The following is a 19,643-nucleotide window of genomic DNA, read 5'->3' as shown; positions in this document are numbered from 1 at the left end:
CTCTTCCTCCTTCTTTATCTCATCAGAGTTATTATATTTTTCCGATATCCAATTCGTTTCCTAACAGACCACTTTATTATGAATAATTCGTCACCTCTCTGTGCAAATCTAAGGCTGTGTTTTTGTTTTCTTATGGCATAAATCACCATCTCCATTGGGCTATGATTTATTTTTTTATGTCCATTTATTTTTGAGAAAGAAAGAGAAAGAGAGACAGAAAGCACCAGCACATGAGGGGGAGGGGCAGAGAAAGAGAGAGAGAGAGACAGAAGATCAAAGTGGGGTCTGCTGTGACAGCAGAGAGCCTGATGTGGGGCTCAAACTTATGACCCTTGAGATAATGACCCGAGCAGAAGTCAGACACTTAACCAACTGAGCCACCCATGCGCCCCTCCCCTGGACTATGATTTCTTATATAGACATGAGCTTCTTGCCGAAGATATTGAAAATTTGAAAAACATTTTACATTTTTCTTTCTTAGTTCCTAGTCTTGAAACTTTCACATATTTAGTCCATAATAAATACTTGCTGAAATACACTGAATATGCATGGTAGTTACTGGCAATGTAGAGCCACTGAATTAAAAATTAATGCTTTAAAAAAAATGAAGTTGAATCTTTCAATTTATTAAAAAAAAAAGAAACTAAATGGAAATGGAAGCATTAGCTAAAATTATGTTTCCACAGTGGATTCTGGTTAATACTAAAGTTTGAGAATTGAAGGGAATCAATTATTTTTAAAATTTCTCTTTTTTTTAAGGTTTACTTACTTATTTTGAAAGGGAGGGGAGGAGCAGAGAGAGAGAGAAAGAGAGAGAGAGAGAGAGAGAGAAAATTCCCAGCAGGCTCCATGCTGTGTGTCCCAGTGTGGGGTTGGATCTCATGAACTGGGATCTCATGACCTGAGCTGGATTCGAGAGTTGGACACTCAACCTATTGATCCACCCAGACACCCCAAATCAATTTTTTGACAAAGTAAGTTCAAAAGAGCCCCAAGGGAAGTGTGCCAGTGGAGAGATCATAGTTGAAGATTACAAGTAAAAGGCAGAGTAATTATGTTAATAAAGGAAACCATAAAGGCTACAAATAAAAAGGTAAGATTACATATATCACAAGGAATAGAGAGAAAGTAAATTAAAAAGCACAAAAAGAATGGAACATTGTTTTTAATAAATTAATAAAGACTCAAATGAGACAAAATTACAAAGATCCAATATTTTATTTTTGTTCTTTTATTCTATAATAAAAACTGCCTAATACAAGAAAAAATATAAGAACATAAATGGGAAGAAATATCATTATGGTATCATTATGATACCATATTTAAAATTTTTAATCTTAGTTGAATCATTAGAAATTGGGGGATAGGAGACTATCAGCCAACTATTATCATTTGACTCATCAACATTTGCTTTAATATTTCCTTACCCTTAACTCTGATTTCACAACTTACTCCACCAAAAATACTCTTCTGCTATATCTCAAACATTCCTGAAAGCGTTGCAGAATCTGAGTCTCCACTTCGGTGGCCCTCATTTATTCAGAAGCCTAATTCAATCAGGTTTTACAACAATTCTGATGCAACATTTCCCACTGAATGTATCAATGATATCGATGTCACAAAGTCACACATGACATTTCATTAATCCTCTTTCTTTACCCGTTTACCTCTTGACACTATTGACCACTATCTTAAAATAATCTCTTCCCTTGCCCTACCTAACATAATAATTATCTGAATTTTCAGCCCATGTCTTTGACTTAGGTATGTCTTTTTTGGAAGCTGTTACTCTTTTATATAACTCTCACATTTTCTTTTTCCTTCAAGGCTACACTTGTATCTCCAGCTATATTATCTTCCTAAACCATCTAATACATTCACTTTTTCATTCCACAAACATTTTCTTAACTAACTATTCTGTGTCAAATACTCTTTCAGGTGCTAGAGATTGATAAAAGCCTATTAAAAACTGTGATCTCATGAAGTTACATTTTAGTGTGGAAAATGGCTAATACACAAGAAAAGTAAATAAAATATATAGTCTATTACAAAGTTACAAGAACCAATAAATAAATAAATAAATAAATAAATAAATAAATAAATAAATAAAATGACAAGCACCAGGGAGTAAGAAGAAAGTAGGGACATGGAAGCGGTATTGTCAGGATAGAAGAACTAAATTTTTAAAGAGAGTAAAACGATGCCTCAAAGGAAAAGTGATATTTGAGAAATTTGAAGGATGTAAGAGAATGGAGTTACATGATATTGAGGAAGAGATCATCCTGATAGGGGAAACCTGAAAGACATATTAAAGAAATCATCTACAGAAATTTCATTGCATAAATAAATGATTGAATACATTAATACATTTATTCTTCAATGAATATGTGAATCTTCATGATTACTATTCTTCATTAGAAGACTTATAACAACTATTTTATAATCAATGAAATATAATTTATTTATATTATTTTCAGTCATTCATTGCTCATAATGATTCACCTTTTGTACTGTAAATTAAATCTACAATATAATTAACAAACATATTAATAGGATATAAATATATACAAAGAATAAATATAAATATGAAATTCATACAGTATGAAATAAATATAAAATATACTAATAAAATATAATCAATAATTCTGTTTATTAGCAGTCCTCTAGACTCAACATTATTAAAGAAGAAAACAATCAAGGAAAACCACAGTAGTTTATAGAATGGATTTAAATACTTAATCAAGTTGTACACATATACTCTAGAAATTTGGAAAGGTCATTTTGAATTATTTTTATGATCTAGCCACTCTGTTCTCTCTCTTTACTGTCTTGTAATTATGTTTGGTGATCACAAAAATAACCCTAATTTTTAAATCAAAGAATTTAAGAATATATTTTTGTAAGAATGAGGTTATTGGTTTCTCAGATGTTCTGTGCTTAAATAATAAATAACTGTAACCTCAACTTTATATGCTGCTGCTGATTTCAGCCAATGCTGAAGCTGGAGCATGTTGACACAGACATGCCTTGCTTCCTCAAATTCAAGCAACAGCTTATTTTGCCATCTCTTATTTACTAAATTCCAGAGGCTCAGTTGTGGCCTGGTTAGTCAGTCAGTGGCCTGGGATATTTTTATGGGAAACTCCTTTCATAAAACTAACAAAGTTGTGACCCCACCAACTGGAAATCAATCTGGCCTTTCCTGTCTATTGACATATTTTCCATGTCTGATCCTTGGTCCACAATGAATGGGCAGTAGTAAGAGAGTAGGGAATCTTTGGAGGCTGATGATCTACTGAGACCAAGCTTAAAAGCTTATCTGACATATAATTTTAGTTTAAAATAAAATATATCCTCTTATTTAAATGCAAGATTTTGTGATTTTGCCTATAGCTAAAACAAACAAACAAAAAGAGAAAAGTTGGTGAAAGCAGATTGAATGCATAAAACCACAGAAACCTGGTAAGAGTTAGGGGAGAAGGTCTGTATATTAAAAAAAGAACACCTAAAGGTGTCAAGAAGAATATCAAGATAGGTGTATATATACATACATATATATGTCATAATGTCACCTTCTTACACTTTCTGGACTGATAAAGTCACCAAATCTGCACAGAAGTTCATTTCCAGTCTCCTGCCCTATACATTCACACAATTTTTAACCATAGTCTTACACTGGCATGCACAACTAATTCTTGCCTACATAAGGGATTTTAAAATGTTTTTAAACTGTGATGTTTCAACATTCAGGAGGACTTTTTTTCTATTTCTCTTATGACATTCTGGACACATATTCCTGAAGGCTATGCACACTTTCCTAGAATATTCCTTCTTATCTCTCATTACACACTTTGGACATATTGTTTCTGCTATAGTATTATTGCTTCTACTCAGTGATCTTATTAATATATGGTCTTGGTTCTTTCAATTTTTCTTCGCTTTGTATAGTTTCCTTCCCCTTTCCATAACTATTATGCCAATATCTTCTACTTAGCTATATATTAGTTATCCTACATGACAGTTTGGCACCATAGTGCCAAAAGTAGCCTGACACAAGATACATGGTGCATTGTAGACTGCAAGGAATATTGCTTATTGAAAATTATCACTGTTTTACTAACAACGAAGTCATAGAAATAAAAGGTATGAGATATGAAATTCAAATCAAATCTTTCTGGTTCCAAACTCAGTTATATTTCCACTGTATTTCTGACTTCATACTTTTTAATCCTCTATTTTCCCATTCCCTTTATTAGATTCCTATAGCTGATATAAGAAGTTACCATAAATGTAGGAGCTTAGAATAACAGAAATTGATCCCCTTACAGTTTTGGGAATCAAAAGTCTGAAATCAATATCACTGGCCAAAATGAAATGGTAGACAAGGCCACACTCCCTCCAGTAGCTCTTAAGGGAGACTACATTCCTTGCCTCCTCCACATGTTGGTGATTGCCAGCATTTTTTGGCTTATCATTATATAATTCAAGTCTCTGCTTCCATCATCACATCACTTTAACCTCTTCTGCCTATGTCAAATCTCTCTTTGCCTCTCTCTTTCAGTAATACATATAGTAGCATTTAAATCCCATCTTATCATTCAGGATAATCTCCCCATTTCAAGATCTTTAACCTAATCACACCTATAAAGTCATTTTTGTCATATAAGATAACATCTATAGGTTCCAGGGCATAGGATGCAGATATATTTTGGGGAAAGTACATTATTTTTTTTAATTTATTTTTGAGAGAGAGAGAGAGACAGAGTGAAAGCAGGGGAGGGGCAAGAATCTAAAACAAGGCTCCAGGCTCTGAGCTGTCAGCACAGAGCCTGACTTGGGGCTTGAACTCATGAACCATTAGATCATGATCTGATCTGAAGTCTGACGCTTAACCAACTGAGCTACCAAGAGGCCCTAGGGAAAGGACATTATTTAGCTTACAACACTCTCTGTCCTTCTCCACTCTGCTCTTTTTCCAGATTCTGGTAACCATGTCTTCCCCAACATTCCTTCTATTCTATAGGGAGCTACAGCTTCTTCATATTAACCCTGTGATTCAGCACTATTTCTTGCACATTTACTCACTTATACCTTTGTAAATAACTCCTTTACTAAACATTTCTTGAATTATCCTAATTTGTGTGTGTCATCTAGACCCTGCTTGGATCTTTAAAATATCTAAGACATAATATATAATTAGGGTGAAAAAGAAGCCCTGAAATGTCCTCCCCTCCCCCATGAACACACCAATTTAATGTAAGTACACAGAACAGTTCCAATTGCGAGAAATCCAGAAACTAATTGAGAGGTTCCTGCATTCTGGGTGAGCTTAGAATTAACCACATCAAAACTGGTAGAAACATCTGAGACACTCTTTCACCATAAGCCCTACATCTGCACAATACCATACTATTCGAAGAAAACTCTCAGCCCCCAGATTCTTCTTGGGTATACAATAAAAGGATTAAATCACAGATCCAAAACTCTGATTATTCTGGGGCTTCCTGACACACCGACTTCTGCCTCACCTGTTTCTGAGCTTCGATGAGAACTGGCATACCCTCATTTGGGGGGAGGGCACTGAAAAGAAGGATTGATGTTTGACTTAGAAAACTAACTCATGTCACAGCTATATACCCAAGCTCAGAAGAAAAAAGAAATCCAGTTCTAGGCTTCTTTCAAGGAGAGAAAAATATCGGACCATATATCCAATAATCTTCTCTTTCTGGTTGTTCCCAAAGGCACTGGATTCAGTTTTGATTATCTCAGGGCTCTGACGGGATCCAGTAAACTCTACATGCCTGAGGATCACTGAGAACAAGATCAGTTTGAACTAGCATGAAGATTTGAACAGCTCCCCGTGATCTCTGTGCTGATTGGTGTGAGTCTTCTCTTGCACAAGACCAGTCCATGAAGACTGAGATAGTTAGCTGTATTGTCTAATGTGCAGAAGCCAACACAAAGAATCAAGGGAAATAAAAACAAATGGAAATATATTCTAAACAAAGTAATGCAATATACCTCTAGAAATTCTAATGAATGATCCTAATGAAATGGACGTATATTATTTACCTAAAAGAAAATTCAAAATAACAATTATAAACATACTCAATGAGGGCTGGAGAATAATGTATGAATAAACTGAGAATTTTAACAGAGATAGGAAATATTTTTAAAGTACAAACAAATATCACAGAGATGAAGAATACAACTAAACTGAACAATTCACTACAGAAGTTGAACAGAAGACTAGATAAAACAGGAAAAAAGAAAGGATCAGTAAATCAAAGACAAGTCATTGAAAATTATTCAGTAAGAGGTGCAAAAAGGGAAAAATAAAAGAATGAAAAAGAATTAAGAAAGCATAAGAGACTTATGAGATACCATAATAGGGCCAATAGAAAAATATGTAGTAAGCTGTTGAAAGAAATAATGTCCCAAACTTCCCAAATCTGGTGAAGGAAATTGACATGTAGATCCAGGAAACCCAGTGAATATCAGTAGTGAAGCCCAAAGAAGTCCATACCAAGACACCCACTAAAATGACCAATGTCAAAGGCAAAAGGAAAATTATGAAAGCAGAAAGTAGAGTGAAATGTCACATACTAGGAACTCCCATGAGACTCTTAGAGGATTTCTAATTTTTTTTTTTAACATTTATTTACTTTTGAGACAGAGAGAGAGAGAGAAAGCATGAACAGGGGAGGGTCAGAGGAAGAGGGAGACACAGAATCTGAAACAGGCTCCAGGCTCTGAGCTGTCAGCACAGAGCCCGACGCGGGGCTCGAACCCACAGACCGCAAGATCATGACCTGAGCCAAAGTCGGATGCTTAACCGACTGAGCCACCCAGGCGCCCCGAGGATTTTTTAGCAGAAACATTGTCAACTGGGAAAGGGGAGGTGGGATAATATATTTAAATGTTGAAAGAAAAACATGACAATGAACTGGTAAAACTGAACTTCTAAAATGAGGAAGATACAGACTTTCCCAGACAAGCAATTGCTTAAAGAGATCATTACTAGACATGAATTATAAGAAATACTAAAGGGAATTCTATGTTAGGGGGAAATGTTAAGCAGCAGTACAAAAGCATATTAAGTATAAAACTCACTGGTAAAAGTAAATATATATATTCAAACACAGAATACTGTAATTCCTTAATGGTGGTGAATAAATCACTTTTATTTCTAGTATATCATTTAAAATACAAAAAGATTGGGGCGTCTGGGTAGCTCAGTGGGTTGAGCGTCCCACTTCAGCTCAGGTCATGATCTCACAGCTTGTGAGTTCAAGCCCCACGCTGGGCTCTGTGCTGACAGCTCGGAGCCTGGAGCCTGCTTCAGATTCTGTGTCTCCCTCTCTCTCTGCCCCTACCCCTCTCACGCTCTGTCTCTGTCTCTCTCTCTCTCTCTCTCTCTCAAAGATAAATAAATGTCAAAAAATTTTTAAAAACATAATAAAATATAAAAAGATTAAAATAACTATAACTATAAAAAGACATTAAAGGATACAAAATATAAATCAATGTGATTGTTTCACTAGTAATATAAATTGGGAGGAGAAGGAAATGTATAGCGTTTTCGTATGCTATTGAAGTTATTATCAGCTTTAAACATTGTTATTACTATAAACTGTTTTAGGTAAGCCCCATCATAATCACAAGGAAAATACCTATAGAACACATACAAAAGGAAAAAAAAAATAAAGCATATCAATTTAAAAAAGAAAAGAAAATCAATAAAACACAAAGGAAAGAGCAAAAGAGGAATAGAGAGACAAAAAACTATAAAGCAGGCAAAATAATTTAACAAAATTGCAATAGTAAATCTTTCCCTTACAAGAATTACTTTAAATGTAAATGGATTAAAATTAAACCTCCTAATCCAAAGACATAGAGGACCTAAAATAAACCAAACCAAACCAAACCAAAAATTAAAAAAAAGGAAAAGAAAACCTACAACCAACCCCAAGATCCATATATGCTATTTGAAGAAGAAATACTTTAAGTATAAGAACACATAACTAAACTTGAATGGATAAAAAGATATCCATATAAATGGAAATCAAAAGAAAACAACTAGTATTACTTATATCACACAAAATAGACTTCAAATACTGCCACAAAAGACAAGACAAAGAAGAACATTATATAATGGTAAAATATCACTAATACCAAGAGTTAGTGCTCAAAATATATAAGGAACTCCAGAGCTTAATCGCAAAAACAAAAACAAAAACAAAAACAAAAAACAAAAAAAAAACAATAACCCAATAAAAATGAGCAAAGGAATTGAACAGATGTCTCTCCAAAGAAGACATAAAAATGGCAAAAAATATATGAAAAAAAATGATCAACATTACTAATAATTAGGAAAATAAGAATCAAACCACAAGGAGATATTACTTCATATTAGTATAACTATTATTTTTAAAAAGATAAGTGTTGGACAGGATGTGGAAAAATTGGAACTTGCACACTATTAGTGAAATGCAAAGTTGTGTCACTTCTGTGGAAAACAGTATGAAACTGGTTTCATCAGTATTTTATAGTTTTTTATAAGTTATTCCTAAGTACCTAATTATTTTGGGTGTAATTGTAAATGGGTTATTTTCTTAATATTTCATCATGTTGCTTCATTATTGGCATATAGAAATACAACGGATTTCTGTACATTGATTTTGTATCCTGTGACTTTATTTAATACCTTTATCACTGTGAGCAGATTTTTGGGTGGAGTTTTGGGTTTTCTATATAAAGTATCATGTCATTTGCAATTTGTGAAGCTTTTACTTCTTCCTTGCCAATTTGGATGACTTTAATTTCTTTTTGTTGTCTCATTGCTATGATTAGGACTTGCAGTACTATGTTGAATGAAAGTGGTAAGAGTAGACATCCTTGTCTTGTTCTTGACCTTAGTTGAAAAGCTCTCAAGTTTTCCACATTAGGAAAGATGTTCAGGGCACCTAGGTGACTCAGTTGGTTAAGCGTCCAACTTTAGCTCAGGTCATGATCTCATAGTCTGTGAGTTCGAGCCCCGCAACGGGCTCTGTGCTGAAATCTCAGAGCATGGAGCCTGCTTCAGATTCTGTGCCTCCCTCTCTCTCTTCCCCTCCCCTGCTTATGCTCTGACTCTCTCTGTCTCAAAAATAAATAAAACCATTAAATTTTGTTTTTAAAAAGAAAGATGTTCGTTGTGGTTTTTTTTATATGTGGCCTTCATTAAGTTGAGATACATTCACTCTAAACCTACTTTGTTGAGAGTTTTTATCACAAATTGATGTTGTACTTTCTCAAATGTTTTTCTGAGTCTACTGAAATTATCATATATTTCTTATTTTTCTCTTAGTGATGAGATGTATCACGTTGATTGCTTTTGAATACTGAACCACTCTTGCAACACAGTAATAAATCCCATTTGATATGATAATAATTTTTTAAAGTGCTGTTGGATTTGGTTAGCTAGTATTTTGTTGAAGAATGTTGCATCTGTGTTTATCAAGGATAGTGGCCTGTGCTTCTCTCTATTTTGTGATATCTTTAACTGGTTTTGGTATCAGGGTAATTCTGGCCTCATAGAATGAGTTTGGAATTTTTCCTTCCTCTCCTATTTTTTCGAATTTTTTTTTTAAGTTTATGTATTTTTAGAGAGAGAGAGACCCAGAGAGAGAGAGAGAGAGAGAGAGAGAGAGAGAGAGAGAGAGACAGCACAAGTGGGGAAGGAACAGAGAGAGAGAATCCCAAGCAGGCTTCAAGCTCTCAGAGCAGCGTCCAATGCAGGGCTCAAACTCACAAACTGTGAGGTCATGACCTGAGCTGAAATCAAGAGTCAGCCACTTAACTGAGACACCCAGATGCCCCAAGAATTTGGAATAGTTTGAGAATAGGTATTAACTCTTCTTCAGATGTTTGGTAGAATTCACCTGTGAAACCATCTGGTCCTAGACTTTTGTTTGTTGGAAGTTTTGGATTACTGATTCATTTTTTTTATTAACCTGGTTTTAGGCTATTCAAGTTTTCTATTTCTTCCTGTTTCTGTTTTGGTAGTTTATATGTTTCTGGGAACTTGACCACTTCTTCTAGGTTGTCTAGTTTTTTGGCATATAGTTTTTCATAATATTCTCTTATAATTGTATTTCTGTGGTGTTCTTGTTATTTCTCCTTGCTCTCATTTATCTTTTCTCTTTTTTTCTGGTAACTGTGTATAGAATTTTATAATTTTTTTGATGTTTTCAAAGAACTAGCTCCTAGTTTTATTAGTCTGTTCTATTGTTTTTTTTTTTTTCCATCTTTTTTTTTTTTTGCTCTAATCTTTCTAATCTAATATTTCCTTCCTTCTGCTGGCTTTATGTTTTGTTGTTATTTTTCTAGCTCCTTTAGATGTAAAATTAGGTTATTTATTTGAAATTTCTCTTGAATCTTAAGGAAGGCCTGTGTTGTTATGAACTTCCTTCTTAGAACTGTTTTTGCTACACTCCAAAGATTTTGGCCCAATGTGTTTTCATTTTCATTTTTTTCCATACACCTTTAATTTTTTAATTTCATTTCCTCGATGACCCATTCTTTATTTAGTATCATATTATTTAACCTCCATGAATTTGTGGACTTTCCATATTTTTTCTTGTATTTAACATCTAGTTCCACAGTGTTGTGGTCAGAAAAGATGCATGGTATGACTCTGATCTTGAATTTATTGAGGCTTGTTTTATGAGTATAATATGAGATCCATTCTCATGAATAATGTTCCATGGCACTTGAAAAGAATGTGTACTATGCTGTTTTAGGATGGAAAGTTCTGAATATATTTATTAAATCCATTTTTTCCAGTGTGGCATTCAAAGACACTGTTTCCTTCTTGATTTTCTGTTTAGATGATCTATCAGTCAATGCAAGCTGGGATTTAAAATCCCCTTCTGTTATAATAGATTAATTCCTTTATTTTTTGCATTAACTGTTTTATGTATTTTTGTGCTTCAATGTTGGGTCATAAATATTTACAATTGTTATAAGTTCTTTTTGGATTATCTCCTTTATTATTACTGTCCTACTTTATTGCTTGTTTCAGTTTTTGTTTTAAAATCTATTTTGTCCAGGATTGCCTGGATGGCTCAGTTGGTTAAGCATCCAACTTTGGCTCAAGTCATCGTCTCATGGTTTCTGGCTTTGAACCCCTCATCGGGCTCTGTGCTGACAACTCAGAGCCTGGAGCCTGCTTCCGATTCTGTGTCTCCCTCTCTCTCTGCTTCTCTCTCTCTCCCCATCTCTCTCTCTCGAAAATAAATAAACATTAAAAAGTTAGTCATAAAATAAAATAAAATAAAATGAAATAAAATAAAATAAAATAAAATAAAATAAAATAAAATAAAACAAATAAAATAAAATCTATTTTGTCCAGAATAAGCACTGCTTGTCTGGCTTTTTTTTTTTTTTTTAACATCCATTTGCTTAGTAAATATTTCTCCATCCCCTCACTTTTAATCTGCAGGTGTCATTTTTTTTTTCACATTTCAAATTTTTACTTAAATTCTAGTTAGTTGCAATATAGTAATATTGGTTTCAGGAGTAGAATTTAGTGATTCATCACTTACATGTAGCATCCAGTGCTCATCACAATAAATGCCCTTCTTAATACTCATCACCAATTTGGTTCATCCCCCACCACCTTCCCTCCAGTAACTCTCACTTTGTTCTCTATACTTAAGAGCCTATTATGGTTTACTTCCCTCTCCTTTTGTTTTCCTGTTCCCCTATGTTCATCTGTTTTCTTTCTTGAATTCCACATATAAGTGAAATCGTATGATATCTGTCTTTTCTGACTGACATAGTTTACTTGGCATAATACGCTTGAGCTCCAACTACATCATTGCAAATGGCAGGGTTTAATTCTTTTTTATGGCTGAGTAATATTGCATTGAATATATATACCACTTTTTCTCTATCCATTCATCAGTCAATGGACATTTGGACTCTTTCCATAATTTGTAGATACTGCCACTATACACATCAGTGTGCATGCACTGTTTTGAATCAGTATTTTCATATCCTTGGGGTAAATACCTATTAGTGCAATTGCTGGGTCATAGGGTAGACCTATCTTTAACTTTCTGAGGAAACTCCATACTGTTTTCAGAGTGGCTGGACCAGTTTGCATTCCCACTAACTGTGTAAAAGTATTCCTCTTTCTCTACGTCCTCACCAATATCTATTGTTTCCTGTGTTTTTAAATTTAGCCATTCTTTATTTATTTTTATTTTTTATTTTTGAAAGAGAGAGAGTGCAGGCAGAGGAGAGGCAGAGAGAGAGGGAGACACATAATCTGAAGCAGGCTTCAGGCTCTGAGCTGTCCACACAGAGCCTGACATGGGGCTTGAACTCACAGACTGTGAGATCATGACCTGAGCTGAAGTCGGACGTTTAACCGACTGAACCACCCAGGCCCCCTCCTAAATTTAGCCATTCTTATGGGATGTATATTCTTACAATATATCATTGTGGTTTTGATTTGTATTTCCCTGATGATGAGTGATGTTGAGCATCTTTTCATGTGTCTGTTGACCATCTGGATGTCCTCTTTGGAAAAATGTTTATTCATGTCTTTTGCCCATTTCTTAACTGGATTATTTGTTTTTTGGATGTTAAGTTTCAAAAGTTCTTTATAGATTTTGGATACTAACCCCATATCAGATATGTCATTTCCAAATATCTTCTCTCATTCTGTAGGCTGCCTTTTAATTTTGTCGATAGTTTCCTTTCCTGTGCAGAAAATTTTTATTTTGTTAAAGTCCCAATAGTTCATTTTTGCTTTTGTTTTTCTTGCCTCCAGAAACATGTGTAATAAGAAGTTGCTACAGCTGAGGTCAAAGAGGTTGCTGCCTGTTTTCTCCTCTAGGATTTTGATGGTTTCCTGTCTCACATTTAGGTCTTTTTTTTTTTTTTTTTTAATCCAAGTTAGTTAACATATAGTGTAATAATGATTTCAGGAGTAGAGTTTAGTGACTCATCACTTACATATAACACTCAGTGCTCATCCTAACAAGTGCCCTCTTTAATGCCCACCACCCATTTAGCCCATACCCCCACCTAACACCCCCTTCAGCAACCCTCAGTTTATTCTCTGTGTTTAAGTCTCTTATACTTTGCCTCCCTCTGTTTTTACCTTATTTTGCCTTCCCTTCCCCATGTTCATCTGTTTTGTTTCTTAAATTCCACATGTGAGTAAAATCATATGGTATTTATCTTTTTCTCAGTGACTTATATCACTTTTCATAATACATTCTAGTTCCATCTATGTTGTTGCAAATGGCAAGTTTTCATTCTTTTTGATCACAGTAACATTCCATTATATATGTAAACACATACATACATACATACATACATATATATCTCATCTACTTTATCCATTCACTCGTTGATGGACGTTTGGGCCCTTTCCATAATTTGGCTATTGTTGATAGTACTTCTATAAACATTGGGGCGCACGTGCCCCTTTCAATAAGTATTTTTGTATCCTTTGGATAAATACCTATTAGTGCAATTGCTGGATCCATTTTAAATTTATTTTTGTGTATGGTATAAGAAAGTGGTCCAGTTTCATTCTTCTCCATGTTGCTGTCCATTTTTCCCAACACCATTTGTTGAAGAGACAGTATTTTTTCCACTGGATATGCTTCCCTGCTTTGTTAGATATTAGTTGGCCATTTAGTTGTGAGTCCTTTTCCAGGTTTTCTATTCTGTTACATTGATCTGTGTGTCTGTTTTTGTGCCAGTACCATACTGTCTTGATGACAATACCTTTGTAATATAGCTTGAGGGCTGGAATTGTGATAACTCCAGGTTTACTTTGCTTTTGCTTGACTGCTTTGGCTATTCAGGGTCTTTATGGTCCATAAATATTTTAGGTTTGTTCTAGCTCTGTGAAAAATGCTTGTGGTATTTTGATAAGGATTGCATTAAACATGTAAATTACTTTGGATAGTATAGACATTTTAACAATATTTGTTCTTTCAACCCATGAGCATGAAAGGATTTTCCATTTCTTTGTGTCATCTTCAATATCTTTCAAAGATTTCTATTGTTTTCAAAGTATAGATATTTTATGTCTTTGGTTAGGTTTATTCCCAGGTATCTTGTGGTTTTGGTGCAGTTGTAAATAGGATCCATTCTTTGATTTCTCTTTCTGCTGCTTATTATTGCTGTATCAAAACACAGCAGATTTCTACACATTGATATTATGTTCTATGACTTTGTTAAATTTCTGTATCAGTTCTAGCAATTTTGGGGTGGAGACTTTCAGGTTTTCTACATAGAGTATAATGTCATCTGTGAATAGAGAAAGTTTGTCTTCTTGTTTACCAATTGGGATGCCATTTATTTCTTATTGTTCTTTGATTTCTGAGGCTGGAACTTCCAGTACTATGATATATAAAAATGGTGACAATGGACATCCCAGTCTTGTTCCTAACTGTACAGAAAAAACTCTCAGTTTTCCCCATTGAGGATGATATTAACTGTGGGTGTTTCATACATCCCTGTAGTATGTTGAGGTATGTTCCTTCTATTCCTGACGGTTTTTTATCAAGAATGGATGTTGTATTTTGTCAAAAGCATTTTCTGCATCTCTTGAGATGATCATATTGTTCTTATCCTTTCCTATTAATGTGGTGTATCATGTTGACTGATTTGGAACATTGAACCAGCCTCACAGCCCAGAAATAAGTCCCACTTGATTGTGGTGAATAATTCTTTTAGTGTACTTTGGGTTCAATTTGGTAGTATCCTGTTGAGAATTTTTGTATTCAATTTCATCAGGGATACTGGCCTGTAATTCTCCTTTTGAGTGGGTCTTCGGTTTTGGATTCAAGGTAATTCTGGCCCCATAGAATGAGCTTGGAAGTTTTCCTTCCATTTCTGTCTTTTGGAACAGTTTGAGAAGAATAGGTATTAACTCTTTTTTAAGTGTCTGGTAGAATTCCACTGGGAAGCAATTGGTTGCTGGATGTCCTATTTGTAGATTTTTGATTACTAATTCAATTTCTTAGCTGGTTATGGACCTGTTCAATTTTTCTATTTTTTTTCTTTTCAGTTTTAGTAGTTTCTATATTTATAAGAATTTATCCATTTCTTCTGGATTGCCCATTTTTGGCATAATTGTTGTGTTTCTATCGTTTTGGTTGTGATCTCTCCTCATTTGTGATTTAATTTATTTGGGCCCTTTCTCTTTTCTTTATGATAAACCTGTCTAGGGATTTATCAATTTCGTTTATTCTTTCAAAGAACTAGCTCTTAATTTCATTGATCTATTCTACAGTTTTGTTTTTTGTTTGTTTGTTTGTTTCTATATCTTTATTATTTCCCTTCTTCTGGTGGCACAGGCTTTATTTGCTGTTCCTTTTCTAAAACTTCAAGTTTCATAGTGCTATGTTTTGAAAATATGCATGGTATGATCTCAATCTTTTTGTACTTGTTAAGGTCTGATTTGTGACTCAATATGTGATCTATTCTGGAGAATGTTCCATGTGAACACAAAAAGAATATGTATACTGCTGCTTTAGAATAAAATGTTCTGTATATTATCTGTTAAGTCCATCTGGTCCAGTGTGTCATTCAAAGGCATTGTTTCCTTGTTGATTTTCTAGTTAGATGATCTGCCCATTGTTATAAGTGGGGTGTTAAAACCCTGTACTATTATTGTGTTATTATCAATGAGTTTCTTTATGTTTGTTATTAATTGATTTATATATTGAGGATATAATATCCATCCAACTTGGGGGCATAAATATTTACAATTGTTAATCTTCTTTTTGGATAGACCCCTTCATTATGATATAATACCCTTCTTCATCTCTTGTTACTGTCTGTGGTTTAAAATCCAGTTGGTCTGATATAAGTATGGCTACCATGACTTTCTTTTGATGGCAATTAGCATGATAAATGGTTCTCCATCCCCTCACTTTCAATTAGAGGTGTCTGTAGGTCTAAAATGAGTCTCTTTTAGACAGCATATGGAGGAGTCTTGGTTTTTTATCCATTTTAATACCCTACATCTTTTTTATTGGATTATTTAGTCCATTTACCTTCAGAGTGATTATTGATAGATATGAATTTAGTGCCACTGTATTACCTGTAAAGTCATTTATGGAGATTTTTTCTATTGTTTTCTACTGTTTGTTACTCTTGGTCTTTCCCACTCAAACAGTCCTCTTTACTTTTTCTTGCACTGCTCATTTAGTGGTCAAAAATTCCTTCAGTTTTGCATGTCTGGGAACTATCTCTTTTATTCTGAATGACAGACTTGCTGGAGAAAGTATTCTTGGCTGCATATTTTTCCCATCTACCATGTTGAATTGTAGTGCCACTCCATCCTTGCCTGCCAGGTTTCTGCTGCTAAACTTATTAGTCTTCTCCTGCAGGTCAGGGATTTCTTTTACCTTGATGCTTTCAAGATTCTTTTCTTATGTCTGTATTTTGAAATTTTTACTATGATATCTCTTGGTGTTGGTCGATTTTATTAATTTTTATGGGAGTTCCCTGTGCCTCCAGATTTGGATGTCTTTTAGTTTCCTCAATTTAAGGAAGTTTTCAGCTATAATTTGCCCAAATAAAACTTTTGCCCCTTTTTTCCTCTCTTTTTCTGGGACATCTATGATATGAATATCATTACTTTTTATGGGCCAATGAGTTCCCTAAGTCTACATTTGTGTGATCCAATATTTTTTTTCCTTATTCTTTCAGCTTCATTATTTTCCATAATTTCATCTTCTATATCACTTATTCATTCCTCTGCTTCTTCCATCCTTGTGGTCATACACCCAGTTGGTTTTGCATTGCAGGTATAGCATTTTTTAATTTATCCTGACTAGTTTCCAGGTCTTTTATCTCTGTGGTAAGGGTCTCTCTGGTTTCTGATATGCCTTTCTCTAGCTCAGCTAGTATCCTTTGATTGTTGTTTTAAATTCTGGTTCAGGTGTATTACTTGTATCTGTTTTGATTAAATCCTTGGCCATGAGCTCTTCTTATTCTTTCTTTTGGGATGAATTCTTCCATCTTGGCATTTTGTCCAGGCTTCTGTCTTTTGTGTGTTAAGAAACCCTGTTATGTTTCCTGCTCTTGAGAGTAATGTCTATATTAAGAAGAGATCATATATTGTCCACGGCCTGACTCTTCAGGAAGTGTTTCTGGTGTAAGCTGTACACTCTGCTGTTGTTTTGACTGTTCTTTCCCTCAGATCAGTTCTTTGTAGAGTTTCTCCTTGCCTGCAGTGGAAAGTCTTTAGGCCTTGTCACATGTGTGGTGAGTCTTAACTACATGTGCTTTTATCTGCTTGTTAAAATAAGCTTTATCCTATTTCCACAAAAGTTGAAATTTTGAGCACTCTATGATCAGACCTCATGGATGCAGAGGCTTTGTGCTGAAGTGGGGTCCTGTGGCGCAGTAATGTAAATTTGAGTAGTTGTTTATACATTTTCAGTCGAAAAGTGAATAATCATTATATTCACACTTCTAATATCAGGGTGAATAAATTGGTACTGTTGACCTTCAAGGTGTGAACAGGAATGATTCTCTAGATACTAAATTGGGAAAAACAAAAAAAAGGTAGCTACAGATGCCTCAACTTTATTGTAAGGAAGCCCCAATATTAGAACAGAACATATAAAATATACATTATTATTGATTGAAAGTACTCCCTTTAGACCATCCTGTGGGTTGATTTTCTAATTCAATTAAAAATGGAAATATAATTTGAAAATGTAATTAATAAAATAGTCTCTCTAAAGGAAATACATTTGACAGTTCCTTAGGCTATTTTATTTGTGACTTACTGATCAATGAAATTAAGTTTCTTAGAAACTAGACCATTTTAGAAACTAAGGGCAGAAAGTAAACCTGGAGGTTATCTTGTCTACCTCATCTACCCAGAAGCCCAGCCTTATGTCAAACAGTGAGGAAATACTCCTTGAAGTGAAGAAAACTGTCTTTGTCTTGTTAAACCATTACTGCTCATATGAATGAATGTCTGCACAAAGTCCATGACAAATGTGGGGTATTTATCTTGAATGTATCCTCTTCTACACTTAATAGTTTAATTACTTTAAATATATGTCTTAAGCTTATGGGTAACTTTTTCCTTTAGCCTATAAATGTAATTATAAAGGGTTTAAGTTGTTTTTCAATGAAAAACTAAAATTTATGTTATAGGGTCAATATAAATATATACTAATATAATAAATATACATTAAGTTCAAATGGATCAAAGGCTATGTAGTGAAAATAGACCTCTCCTGGTAAGCAAAATTCTTCCACAGTCCCCAGAGATAATCACTATTTACTATGTCTAGTGTTTTACTAAAAGCATTGTACATATACATGGGTACATTTTATCATGAAACTTTATACTGCAAGTCTTCTACTCTGTGAGGCCATATTACTTGATCTCATACTCTAACATAACAATAATCCTATCATATAGACATGAGATTTCATATTGACGCTATATTCTATCAGTGGACATTTATGTTCTGCTGTTTTTTTTACAGCAGTAAGCAGTTCTGCACAGCACTCCTTTATACACCTTATTGTGTCTTCTACAACCTGTGGTTATACTAGATAAATTCCTACAAATGGAACTGCTTAATCAAAAGTAATGTGAATTTGTTATATAACACATTGGCAATAGCCTTTAAAAATTGCAACAATTTATAAAAATATCAATAGTATGTGAGAACTGTTTTCCCATAAGCTTGAAAAACTTATTATTAACCATTTTAATGTTTGCCAATTTTATTGGTAATAAAAATAATCTAGTTGTTATTAGTACCCTTAAATATGTGTGAAGCGAACAATATTTTCATATGTATGACATCTATTCTTATTTCTTTTTTGTGAACTGTCAGTTTATTTCTCTTTACACCTTTCTCTCTTAGGGTGCTGTCTTTTCACTTAATTATTTTTGAAATATTAAGAAAAGTATCTATTTACTTTCTATGAATTTTACAACTCAATGTTTTTACCTGATATTATCTATTATCAATCCAATGTTACATTTCTTTTTTTTTAAGTTTTATTTATTTAAGTAATCTCTATCCCATGTGGGGCTCAAACTCACAATCCTGAGAGCAAGAGTTGCATGCTTTTCTAACTGAGTCAGTCAGGCATCCACAACCTTACATTTCTTGAATTAATTCCACTAAATAATGTAGAATTACATTTATAATAGTTTTAAAATAATTTACTTATGATATATGCTTCACTATTTATAGTAAAATTGGCCTTTATTTTATTTAATTTTATTTAATTTTATTTTATTTAGTTTTGCTACATGGAACTCTCTACACCAGATGGAGCAAAAATCAGATTTAAAGCAGAGACAATGTGAGTCACAGCACAATAAACATCTAAATAAAAGATCCCTTACAGTTGAGATAATTTGTGCGCCATTATAAGTCTCTGTGACTGGTTTTTCACTGTGCTGCTACAACTGGTCCTGAGTCCATTAATGACTGCATTGCTTTGACTGATTTTCGTTATGTCCCCTCTCTACAACTCTTTCTAGGATCCCCTCATTTTTTGTTATTTCTTCAGCTAGTCTAGTGTGTTTCCTGATAGAGCAATCCACATCCTTCATTCCAGAAGGGTTTAAGACATGT

The 19,643-nt window shown here is 34.0% G+C and overlaps 1 long non-coding RNA gene across 1 annotated transcript in view; it reads left to right on the top strand.

The window, feature by feature from the left end:
- Positions 1 to 19,371, top strand: part of LOC122233124 — an 83,216-nt gene extending 63,845 nt beyond the window's left edge. The window contains exon 3 of the long non-coding RNA XR_006210598.1: positions 19,307 to 19,371. This is a non-coding gene — a long non-coding RNA (uncharacterized LOC122233124). The remainder of the gene's footprint in view (positions 1 to 19,306) is intronic.
- The last annotated feature ends 272 nt before the right edge of the window (positions 19,372 to 19,643 follow it).

Source organism: Panthera tigris, chromosome D4, assembly GCF_018350195.1.
Source record: "Panthera tigris isolate Pti1 chromosome D4, P.tigris_Pti1_mat1.1, whole genome shotgun sequence".
In the NCBI taxonomy this organism is placed as follows: Eukaryota; Metazoa; Chordata; class Mammalia; order Carnivora; family Felidae; genus Panthera; species Panthera tigris.
This window is presented reverse-complemented; position numbering and strand designations above follow the sequence as displayed.